Source organism: Silurus aristotelis, assembly GCF_946808225.1.
Source record: "Silurus aristotelis genome assembly, chromosome: 28".
Classification (NCBI taxonomy): domain Eukaryota; kingdom Metazoa; phylum Chordata; class Actinopteri; order Siluriformes; family Siluridae; genus Silurus; species Silurus aristotelis.
The window spans coordinates 8,674,689-8,676,086 of NC_139601.1; the positions used below are offsets into that span (position 1 = coordinate 8,674,689).

Genomic DNA, 1,398 nt, shown 5'->3' on the forward strand with positions numbered 1-1,398 from the left:
CGTGAGTGTGGAGAATACTCAGAAAAACCCACCCTCCCAGATCTAACAGGATAGATGAGACGGCCCCACTCCTTAGTATAAAGGACTCAGGTTAACTTACACAAGTTCAATTGAACTAAACAAAAATATTTATTTAAATAAAAAAAACATTAGTTTTATAAAATGGCTCAGAATAAAACCAATATATATATATATATATATATATATATATATATATATATATATATATACTGTAAAGAAATAAAAAAAAACCAATGTGACTGTTTCAGTCTGTAAACTGTAAACAACGTGTTCTTTTGCCACACTAAAAATTTCACATTTACAATTAGTTTTCAATCAAACCGGTTCACCTCAAAACCGGTTTGTTTTAAAAATCAAGGGAAAAATTATACTCAGTCCATTCATGAGTCAAAATGTCCATAGTCTTTGTATGGAAAACTCACATATCAGTTTCTCGAACAACAGTTTCTTTAAACACAGTTCTGTTTTGATACTTGTTGAAAGGAAAAGGTAACTTGCTTATCAACCTTCAAGGAAAAATGAACAAATTATTGTACATCACCACCCTTGGGTCCTGGACGGAGCGCTGAAAGGTGTCCGGATAGGCAGGGTACTGTTCCCTTAACTATTTGATCCCCAATGATTGCCCTCGTGATCCTGAAAGACACAGCACGACTCGACGAGGCCACAATCCCTTCCAACGGTGATTAATTAGAGGAAACAACGAACACACGATGCCATCCAACGAATCAGCTAATAGTCCCCGCAACAGCATCCACTACGCTTTGAGTTCATTTGAACTAACAAAAATCTGGATGTAAATTGCAAAAAAAAATAAAAAATACGGGGGTATTCAACTTCCGCACCAAATAACTCAAATGACCTTAACAGGCCTGTTGTCCAGCCTTATTCAGGAGCACAACGGAAAACTTGCTACATTGCTAATAATAACAGACTAGTTAAGATGAACGGAGACTTAGAAGCACGTCAGGTAGCTTTGATGCATGTCATCAGTCTGAACTAACTTCCTATGCTGATTAAGAAGTTCAAAATCACTGCACGTTTTTCATAAGCTCACCACTGCTCTTCTCCCTTTTTCCTTCTTCTACATACATTTTTCGCGCGCATGTCGGATCAAAACAAAATCAAAATCAAAGTCCCCGCATAATTGAATCTGTATATCCACTACACTAGGACCACAGGCAGCTAGAAGCAAACGTTCCGATTATGTAGCATCTCTGGATGGTGTTTCTGTTTCATCGTGTACAGCAGTCAAAGACCTTGGTGTGATAATTTACCCTAGTCTTTCCTTTAAGGCTCACATGAATAATATTACTAGGATTGCCTTCTTTCACCTTAGAAATATTGCTAAAATTTGAAATATGATGTCATTACAGA

At 36.8% G+C, this 1,398-nt stretch overlaps 1 long non-coding RNA gene across 1 annotated transcript; it reads right to left on the reverse strand.

The window, feature by feature from the left end:
• Positions 1-560: 560 nt before the first annotated feature.
• Positions 561-1,119, reverse strand: LOC310721864. Its single transcript, XR_014532218.1, has 2 exons — positions 1,079-1,119; positions 561-657 (listed from the first exon to the last, which is right to left on the reverse strand). It is a non-coding gene; the product is annotated as an uncharacterized lncRNA (long non-coding RNA).
• Positions 1,120-1,398: the final 279 nt, after the last annotated feature.